Source organism: Macaca mulatta, chromosome X (assembly GCF_049350105.2).
Source record: "Macaca mulatta isolate MMU2019108-1 chromosome X, T2T-MMU8v2.0, whole genome shotgun sequence".
Lineage (NCBI taxonomy): Eukaryota > Metazoa > Chordata > Mammalia > Primates > Cercopithecidae > Macaca > Macaca mulatta.
The window spans coordinates 26,529,637-26,545,000 of NC_133426.1; positions in this window are offsets into that span (position 1 = coordinate 26,529,637).

Here is a 15,364-nt window from a genome sequence, read left to right on the forward strand (position 1 = left end):
GTACAATTAGGAAATTACAGAACCAGGGTTCGAAACCACATAATATAGCACCAAAAGCCAAGCTCTTAATCACTACTGTCCATTGCCCTAGAATAGAAACTAAAGAGTAAAATGTATGATGGCACAGCTTGGTCCTTATTTGATACAGATAAACCTAGATTCAGGCTGAACAATCAATTCTTACCCAAAATTTCTTTCCAAGATTTGGCCTTTGCATTTGTTGTATTATAATTTTTTGATAGCATGAGTCCATAAAGTGTATATATCACAGAAAGATCCCTTGCCTTTAATACCAGGAAATTCCCTCAAATGTTAATAAAAACAGTATTCATTAACAAGTAAGTGCCTTTTTAATGTTGTTGCTAAGGTAAGTCTCATATTTGTTTATTAAAATATCTTCTGTTTTTCACACTACTGATTCCACATGAAGTCCGTTTATTAAAGAAAAGAGTGCTTAAGATAGTGTAGAAATAAGAACATTAAAGAATAAACAGAAGTAAAATGTACTGCTAAAATTATTAAATAACCAAAAAAAAGAATCATTGTTTCCTCATTTGTGTTTATAAATATCTCTCTTTATAAGTTATTAACAATGAGAGACAGACCCAATACTTATGAAGCAATTGTTACAGAATCATGTCTTGTAACTTTGTATTGTGGTCGCTTTTGTATGATGCAACTTTGTTAATAGAATATATAAAATGGTATTTATTCCAAACAACCTTTTGAAATCTACTGTTGAAAACACAAGGAAAAATATGCTTAAGATCTTGTGTGTAAGAACTTCCCCAAAGTTCTGTTTTCAACTTCTTTAGCTTTCTGTCTGCATAGTATTATTTGATAAGCTCATATCCCCAGGGTGCTCAAGTCAAATCTCTGCCATGATTTCCAAATCTGGCAGTCTCCAAACTCACTGCTAAGAATGCTGAATCAAACTGACATCAACTTGACAGGTCTATCAAATTTTTTATTTCAGAGAGATTTATAAATCAGACCCTTCCATATTCATTCCATTGCAATGGCATTAGATTAATATATTTTCTTTTCAGCATCCATATTTACTCATTCTAAATGTCCACATTTTCCTGTATGCCTTCTGTGTACCATGTAGGATGTACTGTGTACAATCTGATCAGGTCCAGATTGTTTCATTTGATACTCTTCCCACAACTTCTCATTTTCTTCATATATTAATTCATTAAACAAATATTTATTGAATGCCTACTATGTTCTTAGGACATGTCTTCATGGGGTTTGCATTCTAGCTGAAGGGCAGTAAATGTACTAAATGATATAATAGTGTTGTCCAATAGAACTTTCTGCTATTATGGAAATGTCCTGTAATATCTGCATTGTTCAGTATGGTAGACAGGAGTCATATGTACCTGTTAAGCACTTGGAACATGGTTAATGCATCTAAAGAAATACTTTATTTTATTTAAATTTAGTTAATTAGTATCTATATTTAAATATCCACAGGTAGTTAGTGGAGCCACACTCAACCACGTAGATATTAAATTTAGCACATTTTATAGTGAAAAAAATTTTTAAAAAGAGCAGGGTAAGAGGACTGCAACAGGACTGTCCAAAGAGAGATTAGAATTGTAAATGGGGTAATTAGAGTATGTTTCCTTGAGAAGGTGACAATTGATGTGACAAAGACCTGAAAGAGGGAAACAGTTAACCATGATGTCACTTTGAGGAAGAACATTTCACACACAGAGAATAACCTGTGCAAAAATTCCTTTGGTGACATTGTGCCTGGCATATTGAAGTGAAATCTACTTTCCTTTATCTTCAACCCACTGATTCTAGATCTTTTTCAAAACAAATGCTTTCTTTCCTACTTTCTTCTCAAAATGACAACCCTTTCAAATATTCGAAGACTACTTATGGCTACATTTTTGCTTACTCCATAGTAAATTTCCTAATGGTATAGTTGTTCACCTATTTATTTATTACATTATATCAAAATATTTTTATTTTTCCAGCTTTATTAAGGTATAATTTACAATTAAAATTGTATATATTTATGGTGTACAATGTGATGTTTTGATGTATGTATACATTGTGAGATGATTAAATTAATATAATTAACATATCCATCACCTCACATCGTTATTTTTTGTGGTAAGAACATTTAAAATCTACTCTCAGCAATCTTCAAGTACAGAATACATTTTTATTAGCTGTAGTCACCATGCTGTATAATAGTTCTCCAAAGATTATTCCTCTTGTCTGACTGAAACTTTGTACCCTTTGACTAGTATCTCCCCATTTCTATCCCCTACATCCAGGCCCTGGTAACCACCATTCGACTCTCATTTTATCAGTTCAACTTTTTCAGACTCCTCATAAAAGTGAGATCATGCAGTGTTTGTCTTTCTGTGCCTAGCTTATCTCACTTAACATAATGTCCTCCAGATTCATCAATGTCGTTGTGAATGACAGGATTGTTTCCTTTCTTAAAGCTGACTAGTATTCCAGTGTATGCATCTATGTGTGTGTATATGTCACATTTTCTTAATCTGTTCATCTGTCAATGGACACTTATGTTGATTTTACATGTTGGCTATTGCAAATAACGCAATGAACATGAGAGTACAGATATTTCTTCAACACACAAATTGCATTTTCTTTGGATATATACCCAGAAGAAGGATTGCTGTATCATCTGATAGCCCTATTTTTAATTTTTTGAGAAACTTCTATGCAGTTTTCCATCATGGATTTACTAATTTACATTCCCACCAACCATGTACAAGGGTTCACTTTCCTCCACATCCTCAGCAAGACTGGTTGTCTTTTTCTTTTTAGTAATAGTCATTGTGACAGATGTGAATTAAGATCTCACTGTGGTTTTAATTTGCATTTCCTGTTGATTAGTGATATTGAACATTTAAAAATATGTATCAGCCACTTATACGTCTTATTTTGAGAAATATTTATTCTGATTTTATGTTCATTTTTTAAATCACGCTATTTGTTTTCTTTCTATTGAGCTATTTGAGTTCCTTATATATTTTAGATATTAGCTCCGTATTAGATATATGGTCTCCAAATATTTTCTTTCATTTCATAGCTTGTCTATCCACCCTGCTGATTATTTTATTTGCTGTGCAAAAGCTTTTTAGTTTGACACAATCCCATTTGTCTATTTTTGCTTCTGTTGCTTGTGATTTTGGAGTCATATCAAAAAAAGAAATCTTTTTTTTTTTTTTTTTTTTTTTTTTTTTTTGAGACGGAGTCTCGCTGTGTCTCCCAGGCTGGAGTGCAGTGGCGTGATCTCGGCTCACTGCAAGCTCCGCCTCCCGGGTTCACGCCATTCTCCCGCCTCAGCCTCCCAAGTAGCTGAGACTACAGGCGCCCGCCACCACGCCCAGCTAGTTTTTTTGTATTTTTAGTAGAGACGGGGTTTCACCATGTTAGCCAGGATAGTCTCGATCTCCTGACCTCGTGATCCACCCGCCTCGGCCTCCCAAAGTGCTGGGATTACAGGCTTGAGCCACCGCGCCCGGCCAAAAAAAGAAATCTTTGCCAAAACTATTGTCAAGAAACGTTTTCCCTATGTTTTCTTCTAAGAGTTTCATAGTTTCATGTCTTACATTTAAGTGTTTAATCCATTTTGAGTTTATTTCTGTATATAGGGTGAGATAAAAGTCTAATTTTATTCTTCTGCATGTGGATATTCAGTTTTCTCAACACCATTTATTAAAGAGACTATCTTTTCTCCACTGTGTGTTCTTGGCAACTTTGTGAAATATTAGTTGACTGTAAATGCAAGGATTTATTTCTGAAGTCTCTATTCTGTTCCATTGGTCCATGTGCCTGTTTTTATGCCAGTAATCTGCTGTTTCAATAACTGTAACTTTGTAGTATATTTTGAGATCAAGAAGTGTAATGCTTCCAGATTTATTATTTTTTGCTCAAGACAGCTTTGGCTATTTGGGGTGTTATGTGGTTCTACATGAATAATATGATTATTTTTCTATTTCTGTGAAAAATGTCATTGGAATTTTGATAGGAATTACTTTGAATCTGTAGATCACTTGGGTACTATGGAAATTTTAACAATATTAATCCTGTAATACATGAAAATGTCTATTTATTGGTGACTTCTTCAGTTTCTTTCATCAATATTTTATAGTTTTCAGTGTATAGATTTTTTACCTCCCTACTTAAATGTATTCCTAAGTATTTTTTATGCTATTATAAATGGGATTGTTTTCCTTTCTTTTTAAATTTTTATTTTTAATTGTAAATTGACATATTACAGGGCTGTATGTATTTAGAGTACAAATTGATATTATGACTTATTAAAACAATGTGGAATAATTTAATCAAGCTAATTAACATAACTGTCACCTAAAATACTTATTTTTTTGTGGTGAAGGCATTTGAAATTTATTCTCTTAGTGATTTTGATCTTAGCTGGTGGTCACAGCAGATTGCCTTCTTGATTTCTTTTTCAGATAGTTCATTGTTAGTGTACAGAAATGCTACTGATTATTGGCTATTGGCAAGGGAAGCAGAAGCAATGAGGGAGGCAGGAGGCCAAGACAAGGTGACTTAGACATATTATTGAATTGTGTACAACAAGGTGTGTCTGGCATATGCATGCAAGACAGATGTTAAGGCATCAAATTTACAGAAGCTAGAAGTGTGGCTGATACAAGGGTACATAGCCAACTCTGCTACATAGAGTCATTCTGGGAACCAGGCTGACAAAATCCTGCTGCCTTCAATGTGTGGCTTCCATGGTCACCAGGGACATCAGTATCTACTAGCAGAAGGGAGAAGAGCAGTGAGGATCTTTTGTGGAAGGATTTGTGGCCCAGACCTAGAAACACATTCTTCCCACATTCTTCTATCAATACTATTCACACTCACCCAACTAGAACTTTATCCCAAGACACACCTAACTGTGAGGAAGGATAGGAAAGACAGTCTTACTGGGTGCCCAAGGAGGGAGAATGTGGTGACAGTATGTGGCCTACATCCTGTCACACAGTGGCCACATGTCACTTTGGGTACACAGGTTTCACTGGGCAGGGCTTTCCCAATCTCTATTGTTTCCTGTCTAACCTCATCTTATATAAAGTTTCTGGTGATGCAGAAATTAGATTCTCAAACATCAATAATTTTGTGAACTACTGGAAGAAGAAAACATCCTTGTCAGGAGATAGAATTCAGAGTGACGTGTTTAATCCCAGAAGCAGCTCAGGGATGGAGGCAGCACTAAGGACAGACACTCACTCAGGAAGATAATGTCCCCCAAAATATGTTCACGTCCTAATTTGTGGGAACACTGAGTGTTACATTACACAGCATAAGGGATTTTTTTTTTTTTTGCATGTGATTAAGTTGAGGATCTTGAGATATCCTGGATCATCTAGGTGGTCCCAGTGTAATCACAGGAGTTCTTATAAGAGGGAGGCAGAAAGGTCAGGGATGGAAAAAAGCAGATATACCAACAGAAATAGGAGTCCTACTCATACATAGTGGATGCTACACTGCTCCTTGAATGTGGAGGAAGGGGCCATGAGGCAAAGAATGCCTACAGCCTCTAGAAGTTGGAAAAGGCAGAGAAATAGATTCTCCCCTAGAATGCATCCCTGATGACACTTTAATTTTAGTCCAGTAAAGCTGATTTCAGACTTTTGATATCTAGAACTGTAAGATAATAAGTTGTGTCATTTGAAACCAGTTATTTTTATATACACATATATATATACTTTCTAAAAATAATTATTTATATCTTCTATTTTTATCACATATTATTGTAAATATGAGTACTACCAATTTAATGAAGAACAACAGATGAGTTAACAGCCATGCTTGCCATATTTGTGGCTTAAACAAAAATGCATCTTATATTTCATCATGATTCATGATACTTGCTACAATTTTCTAGTTGTTATCTCTCATGAAGTTGTGGGACAGAGGAGTGCATGAGTGTTGGGTGCTTAAAAGAACACACTGTTTCTTTTACTTTCTTTCCAGCGGTCATTCTTTCCTTCTTTTTGATAAAAACTCTCTTTTATTTTGTTTTGTTTTGTTGTCTGTCTGTTTTTAAAGGAACCGACCACTATATTTTTAATGAAATGGGACTGGCTTCAACCAACTTTTTAGTTTTATTTTTTACATGTTATTTATATAATTTGATTTATTTTCAAGGCAAACAAAAATTTATAAACAATGTGAAAAATAATATCCTTGAACAAAAAATTTTAATGTGGTGAAAAATATATCAACACCTGTAGAAAATATGTCAAAAGTGATAAAATTACAATTCCTCAAGGAATAAAATATATATGCTTAGTAAATAAACTTAATTAAAATTTATCATATTCTTAAGACTATATAATTTAATGCATTACATTTTTATTTTTGTTTATTTTTTGTATTATTTTCTATACTTTTTTTTTTACTCCAAAAGCATATATTACATTTTTAAAACTGGAGATTACAAAATTGTAAGAAAGAATAATAATGTGGTCTGGTGTGGCTAGAACCCACAGAGAGAATTATTCCTCTTTATTGTCAGTGGCTGTGGAACTACTGAGAATCTACCTTAAAACTATCATTAATGTAGCAAGGGCTTTAATTAACTACCCTTGGATACCACTGTTTGTCTTCTTAAATGGCATTTATTATTAAATAAGTAGTACGAGTTGTAGGGCTATATAGAACACACTTTATAACTATATAACACTATATAAACATGAACACACTTATTAATACATGCATTTCAATAGGAAAACAGTTAACTGTGGATAGATTGATATGACAATATAAATTACACTTTACAATACTAACAATATGTATAATATTTCTCATTTCCTTCACATATGAGGTCTTTGACTTTGACTGTTATTTCACCTCTTGCTCTCAGTTTCTTCATATGTAAATAAAAATATTAATAATGCATACCTCACAGATTTTTTGTACAGATTGCGTGTCACACAATAGGCCCCTTAAAAGTGCTATGTAGTATTTATTCTTATACACTAAATTAACACAAGTACTTGGGTGGGGGGCAGTTACTAATTGCTTAATCTTTGTGCTAGAAAATCACCTTCATTCTTAGAACTTTTGATGCTAAAGAAAACTGTGTTGGTATACCAGCAAACATAAGTAATCTAAATAATCAATAATATAGACCGGTCCTCCTTGACCTTTAATGAGCATAATGAATCATCTGGTGATTTTGTTAAACTGCACATTTTGATTCACTAGCACTGGTTTTGAACCTGCAACTCTGCATTTCTAATCAACTCCTGGGTAGTAATGATTAGGATGGTATATAGAACTCACTTTGAGTAGTAAGAGTACAGACCAGTGCTCAACAAACAAAAGCCCCCAAGCCAAATCCAGCCTGCCATCTATTTTTGTAAATACAATTTTATTGGGACACATCCATACTCATTTATTTTCATATTGTTTATACATGCTTTCATGAGATACAAACACAGAGCTGAGTAGTTGCAACTGAGACCACATGGATTGCAAAACCTAAAATATTTACTGTCTGGCCCTTAACATAAAGTTTGCAGATCCCTGGTATAAACATGCTTTTTTCATCTAATAGAATAATAAAATTTTCTTTTGAAACATTTTAAAAATACAGAAGTCAGAATTAATGAATATTAAACATAAAACACTAACTGAAATTTGGGACTTTTCATTCCATCTCAATATAGTCATTCATCTAGTCTTATCAGTTCAATTATCTATACAAATAATCCATAGGTTAAGTGGAAGAAAATACATAGTTTCTACAGAGTCCACAAAGTCCATATTGAGGGAGGTTGGAGTTAGGGGAGGTTCATAAAGTAAGATTTTTAAGGGATGCAACTTCTTGATAATAGATCTCTCAAAATACTAATTAGGTGTGTAGGTCAGTTGTGTAGTCAATCAAATTAATATGAGATTAATAGCTCTAAAAGTGCTTCCTTGTGACAATCAACATTCTATCATAGAACAATATCCAGAAAGACTGTGGCAGACCCATCTCTATATCAGGTATTTACACCTCTAGAGGATATTACTGACTCAGATGGCTACATAGACTAAGTAACAGTCCTGATTTTGTATCCGTCTTCTAAAAAATGCATGGCTTTTCAGGAGAGATGTTAGCTTGAAGACAAGCTTCAAGTTTGTGATTACGTATATTAAGAGAGAAAAGAATGAGTTATTATGTGGGAGTTTCTCAATGATCTTCTACATTTTAAAAAATTTATTCAAACGTTCATGTACCATATTTCTCATACTTCTTTTCATTTTCCATTCTGTACTCATTATGTTTTAAAGATCCATACATCTTTCTGTGTGTTCTTGTTACTTCAAACTGCTGCATATCCAAGGTGGGCTATCATTAGATTTCCTACCCATTTACTCCACCACAGATACTAGATTGTTTTTAGTTCTCTGTCTCCACAGATAATACCATAATGAAAATCTTCATGCATCTATTCTTACAGACCTTTGAACGTAGTAGATGTTCGATAAACAACAATTGAACTCTGCATATTTGAAGAGCATTTAATTATTTTCATGAGAAATTACTTAATAGGTACAATGTATGTTATTCTGGTGATGAATACACTAAAAACCCTGACTTCACTGGTATGCAATATATCCATTTAACAAAATTACACTTGTACCCCATAAATTTATACAAATAAAAAATTTAAATTAAAATTAGAAAAGTAAAAATGAAAAATGATACATTATTAAGTGATAAATATGCTCACCATAACAGTATGTAAAGTATAATATATAAACATATGAGTATACATATATATGTATACATGCATGTATTTTGCAATAATAGAATTAAATGGGTGAACGTATTGTTGTTTCTTTCTTCTTTTTATTGCCTATGTATCTTAACAGTTCTACAGTGGATGTGCTATTTGTATAATAAAATGAATGATCAGAGCATTAAAGAAAAATGGTGGGTTTTATGTGCTTGTGATTGCTGGTAAATGCAAGAATAATATTTTAAGAATATTTACACACAGCTCAAAACTGGAATTAGTAAGTTATTCATTATATTTATGTATTCATTTATTTACTTATGTATCAATAGAAATGTATTAGTACATGTGCATGTGAGTGCATGTATACATGCATATACATGCATGCGCGCAGATACACACATATATGCACATCATATATATGTGTATTTATTTCAAGGACTGAAAATATGCTTACTGTCACAGTTAAGGATAATTCAGCCAAGTATAGAAGCCTAGGTTAAAAAAAAATCACTCTGAATTTTGAAGGGATTTGTTTCACAGAATAGCTAATGGTCAGTCTAGTTGTTCCCTTATATAACTTGCATGCTGCCCACCATCACTGAGAATATTTTATTCTCTACATTTTTGTCATTGTGACTAAAATGCTGGACATTATGTAGGAATATTAATTCACCATCACACTGATCTTTTTTGGATCCTTTCCTAGAAAAATTGATGATCTTCGTTCTGAAAAAAATATTATTGGTGCACTCCCTCTACTCTGTTTTCACTTTTCTCTATTGCTAAAACACCTCTTATTCATTTGCTAGTTCTATCAAAAGAAATGTTCTTGGGGCGGGGCGCAGTGGCTCACACCTGTTATCCCAGCACTTTGGGAGGCCGAGGCGAGTGGATCACCTGAGGACAGGAGTTTGAGACCAGCCTGACCAATATTGTAAAACCCCATCTCTACTAAAAATACAAAAATTAGCCGGGTGTGGTGGCATGCACCTGTAGTCCCAGCTACTCGGGAGACTGAGACAGGAGAATTGGTTGAACTTGGGAGGCAGAGATTGCAGTGAGCCAGGACTGCACCACTGCACTCCAGCCTGGGCAACACAGCAAGATTCCATCTCAAAAAAAAAAAGAAAAAAAAAAAAAAAGGAATGTTCTATCTTCAGTTCTTTCATCTGCTAATTCCCATCTCTTTTCTTTTTGCTAAAACTTGGGGAAATGATCTCAACTTTGTTTTTTACTTCTGCTATTTATTTTTAATGCCAGTTAACCTACATTCAATGCCCAAGAGTGAGCTGCTTCTTATTCTATGATGACTTGATTAAAATATTTTATTTTTGTTTCATTTACACTACACTGAAACTACTAATTATTTAAAAATTGAACTTATTTTCTGCTCTCTGTATATTTCTGTTTTTACAAATTTTACTTGTTAATGTTTTCATTTTGGTGCCTGTGTTTCACTTTAGAGGCTTTTCTCAAATGTCTAATCATCATTGGCTGAGTGTATGACTGTATGTGTATGAGGAGACTTATTTACCGATAGCACTCACTACAGTGTAGTTGGGTGATGACTTTTTAATTGGGAGAGTCTTCAAATGTTCAGAAGTGGGAATTCTTATCTTTAGGGTTATTGAGTGTCCCAAAATATAATTTTTCAGAATTTTGCCTGGAGTTTCAGGCAAAAAATTTAACTACATTCTTAAACTACATTTTAACTGCATTCCTTATAGTTAAAAATGTTTTACAATCTAGCTGGACAGGGAGACAGTGGTGAAGATCTTAGCATTCACCCTGTGAATCGTCACTGACTGCCTCCATGTCCAGCCTCATATCTCTCTCCATTCCATTCTGCCAGACATTGAATGCTTCTGTCTCTGATCGAGAGACTCTTCCCATCAATTGTTCCAGAAAATAACCTTTGGGTTTCCTAAGTAGGAGAATGGCATCCATACACAGAGGGTCAGAAGGAAAGAATTAATGCAAGTTAGTTCAGTCAGGAGAAAAATTTAAATTATATAACTTGTTTTAAATGACAGGAGATTTCCATTGTAAACCTTTAGCTTTGCGGGACATGATACTTTAAATTTATTTTATTTTATTTTATTTTATTGACACAGAGTGTGTTTTTTTTGTTTTGTTTTGTTTTGGTTTTGGTTTTTGTTTGTTTGTTTGTTGAGATGGAGTCTCGCTCTGCCGCCCAGGCTGGAGTGCAGTGGCCGGATCTCAGCTCACTGCAAGCTCCGCCTCCTGGGTTCACGCCATTCTCCTGCCTCAGCCTCCCGAGTAGCTGGGACTATAGGCGCCCGCCACCTCGCCCGGCTAGTTTTTTTGTATTTTTTAGTAGAGGCGGGGTTTCACCGTGTTAGCCAGGATGGTCTAGATCTCCTGACCTCGTGATCCGCCCATCTCGGCCTCCCAAAGTGCTGGGATTACAGGCGTGAGCCACCGCGCCCTGCCAGACAAGAGTTTTTTTCTTGTCGCCCAGGCTGGAGTACAATGGCGCGATCTCGGCTCACTGCAACCTCTAACTCCCGGGTGCAAGTGATTCTCCTGCCTCAACCTCCCGAGTGGCTGGGATTACAGGCGCGTGCCACCACGCCCGGCTAATATTTGTATTTTTAGTAGAGACGGGGTTTCGTCGTGTTGGCCAGGCTGGTCTCGAACTCCTGACCTCAAGTGGTCCGCCCACCTCGGCCTCCCAAAGTGCTGGGATTACAGGCGGGAACCACGGCGACCAGCCTAAATTAATTTTTTTATTTGTGGCAGTTAACACTTAACATGAGATTTACCATCTTAAAGAATTTTAAGGAGAGTATATAGTATTGTTTACTATAGGCACAATGTTTTACAGCAGATCTTTAGAACTTATTTGTCTTGCGTAGCTGAAACTTCATACCAACTGATTAGCAACTCCCCATTTCTGCCTCCCACAAGTTCCTGGCAACCACAATTCCATTATTTGCTTCCTTAAGTTTGAAAATTTTCGAAACCTTATACAAGTAGAATGATACAGTATTTGTCCTTCTATGACTGACTTAATTTCATTTAGTGTAATCTCCTCAAGGCATTCATGTTTTCACATTCAACATAATTTTTTTTTATTTTTTAAGGCTGCATAGTATTCTGCTGTATGTATATACCACATTTTCTATATTCATTCATTTATCAATAGACATTTACATTGTTTCCACATCTTGACTATTGTGAATAAGGCTGGAATGAACATAGGAATGCAGATCTCTCTCCTGGATTGTAATTTCAATTCCTTTTGATATACACCTAGAAGAGGGATTGCTGGATCATATGGTAGTTTTAGTTTTAATTTTTTTTGTGGCACCTCCATACCATTTCCCATAGTGGCTTCATGCTTTTACATTTCTAACAACAATGGACAAAGGTTCCAATTTCTCCACAAACTCACCAACTTACCCCATTTTTGGATGATAGTCATTCTAACAGGTGTAAAGTGTTATCTCGTTGTGGTTTTGATTTGCATTTTCCTGATAACAATGTTGAGCACTTTTTCATATACCTGTTGGCCATTTGTATGTCTGTTTTGGAAAAAATATCTATTCAAGTCCTTTTCCTATTTTTAAATATTGAGTTATTTATTAATTGCTATTGAGTTGTAGGATTTCCTTATACATTTTGGATATTAGCCTTCTGTGCAATATATGGCTTGCAAATATTTTCTCCCATTCTGTAGGTTACCTTTGCACTTTTTTTTTTTTTTTTTTGAGACGGAGTCTCGCTCTGTAGCCCGGGCTGGAGTGCAGTGGCCGGATCTCAGCTCACTGCAAGCTCCGCCTCCCAGGTTTACGCCATTCTCCTGCCTCAGCCTCCCGAGTAGCTGGGACTACAGGCGCCCGCCACCTCGCCCGGCTAGTTTTTTGTATTTTTTAGTAGAGACGGGGTTTCACGGTGTTCGCCAGGATGGTCTCGATCTCCTGACCTCGTGATCCGCCCGTCTCGGCCTCCCAAAGTGCTGGGATTACAGGCTTGAGCCACCGCGCCCGGCTACCTTTGCACTTTGTTGATTGTTTCCTTTGCTGCGTAGAAGCTTTTTATTTTGATGTAGTCTCACTGACTATTTTGTTTTTGTTGCCCATGCTTTTGATGTCGTATCCAAGAAAACATTGCCAAGACCAATATCAAGAAGGCTTTCTCCTATGTTTTCCTACAGGAGTTTTACAGTTTCAGGTTTTATGGTTAAGTCTTTTGAGTTTATTTTTTGTGTTTGAAGTGAGATGAGTGCAATTTTATACTTTTGAATGTGGCTATCCAATTTTCTCAACACCATTTGTTGAAGAAACTATTCTTTCTCCTGTGTGTATTATATGCACCCTTGTCAAAGATCAGTTCACCTTATTTGTGTGTGTTTATTTCTGGGCTCTCTATTTTGTTCCATTGGTCTATATGTCTGTTCTATGCGAGTACTATACTGTTTTTAATCACTGTATTTTTAAAATATATTTTGAAATCAGGAAGTGCTGCAGGCTCTCAATTCTGTTCCATTGATCTATATGTCTGTTTTATAACAGTACTATACTGTTTTTAATTACTGTATTTTTAAAAAATATTTTGAAATCAGGAAGTGTTGCATTTCTATATACTAACAAGGAACTGTCCCAAAAGGAAATTAAGAAACAATTTTATATATTATTGTATCAAAAAGAATAAAATGCTTAGATATACACTTAACCAAGAAGATGAAAGTCTCATACATTGAAAACTATACTTATTGATGAAAGAAATTAAAGAAGACATAAATAAATAGACATCTGATATTCATTGATTGGAAGATTCAATATTGTTAAAATGTCCATAGTACCCATAGCAATCTAAAGATTCAGTGTAATCCCTACCAAAATTCCAGTGGCATTTTTTACAGAATTTTTTTTTAAACGAAACTAAAATTTATATGGAACCATGAAAAACCCTGAATATTTTAAATTCCTTTTGAACTTATTTTTAAAATTGAATTAATTTTTTTAAAATTTTTTGTTGCCGGGCGCGGTGGCTCACGCCTGTAATCCCAGCACTTTGGGAGGCTGAGGCGGGCGGATCACAAGGTCAGGAGATCGAGACCACGGTGAAACCCCGTCTCTACTAAAAATACAAAAAATTAGCCAGGCGCGGTTGTGGGCGCCTGTAGTCCCAGCTACTCGGGAGGCTGAGGCAGGAGAATGGCGTGAACCCGGGAGGCGGAGCTTGCAGTGAGCCGAGATCGCGCCACTGCACTCCAGCCTGGGTGACAGAGCGAGACTCCGTCTCAAAAAAAATAAATAAAATAAAATAAAATAAAATAAAATTTTTTGTCATTATTACAATTACTTTCTGTATATATTTCTGATTATGCAGAGCATGCTTATGAAATTATCATGGAACAAATTACAACATCATCTCTTATTATTTGATCCTTAAGAAATTATTTGGAATTCTCAGAAAGACTCTATTATATTGTTTTTGTTTTTTTTTTTTTTTTGACTATTACTATTAAATCAATGGAGTTCATGGTCACTTTTGGATTCAGGTACAGATACGTTGAGCTATGGCTGCCACATTCTTTTGAAGTTATTATAAAGTAACTGAAACCAGATGGCTTTTAAAAATCAAATCCAATATTCTATCACCCCCAACCCTGTTATGTTAAGTCACCAAGGATTCGGTATTCTGAATCTTAAATAAAGTTTTCAATAATATCCATATCCCAAAGTATGATACCAAATTAAATAACATTCATAAAAGATAAAAAGTGATAGTATGATCCTGTCATAAAGAACACCATAAATATTCGAACAATGTTTTGAAAGAGTTGATAAGGCAGTAAAAGGAAGGAAGACATTTCAGAAACTGCAGTTTTCCTTAGATTAGAGGTGAGCAGAGAGTGCAACAGGACATCATAATCTCTGCTTAGAGAATGCTGTGGAGAAATGAGTAGGAAATATAGGCAGACTAAAAGTAGAGGAAAAGTAATTTCCATACCAATGTTGAGCAAAACTTAACAGACTTAGGACTGGGCTTTGTGCGGCCTGTTCCAGTTAGTGGCAATCCTTTAAGATCTTATCCTTCTTACAATGTCTTTCTTGTCCTTTATTTCTGGTTTCCCTTCTGAGCTGCTTCAGAACTCACTTCACTGTCTAAAAATCTCTTTATGAATATTTAATATTTAAAATTCTGCAGATAATTCTATCCTCAAATGGGAAAAATTAAATAACTTGAAGTTTGGTGTAACAAGTAAAATGGAAAAAAAAAAAAAAAAGAACAAAAACAAATTGCACTGAATTCAACAGTGGTTTGACATGGAGTGGCCCACTGTCTCCGTTGGCCCAGAACTGTGTTGGTTTTAAAACTGAAAGTCCCATGTCCCAGGGAACCCCTCAGTCCTGGGAAAACCAGGATGTTTGATCACCCTAATTTGCAATATAATTTGACCATTAAACAATTAATTTTATAACAAAGCATGTGGAAAGGCTGATCAATATTACATAGATAACAAGTATTATAGAAATCATCAGGTTAGAATTAAAATGTTAATAACTTACATTGATGTAGCACTTTACCCTATTTTCTACTTTCATCCCCAAGAAACTTGAAAAATA